We start from the raw sequence: 276 nt of genomic DNA on the forward strand, positions 1-276 counted from the left end.
AGATCTGTCTCATAAAATACGATCTGTGAGATCGTCTCACGCAAGTTTTTATTTTTTATAAAATAACAAATATTATTTCTTTTTATTAAAATATTTTTCCTAACTTTTGCAACACATTGTGACATTGTCCTCCATTTGTCTAAGATATATAATTTGTATCATTATATCATATATGTTATAACCCAATATATCGTATTTTAAACATTTTATAATACGGACACTATTAAAATATATTTATCTTTAAACACTAGCTCAACATCTTTATACACACAATAT

The sequence above is a fragment of the Primulina huaijiensis genome, chromosome 4 (genome assembly GCF_012295235.1).
Source record: "Primulina huaijiensis isolate GDHJ02 chromosome 4, ASM1229523v2, whole genome shotgun sequence".
NCBI classification, from domain to species: domain Eukaryota; kingdom Viridiplantae; phylum Streptophyta; class Magnoliopsida; order Lamiales; family Gesneriaceae; genus Primulina; species Primulina huaijiensis.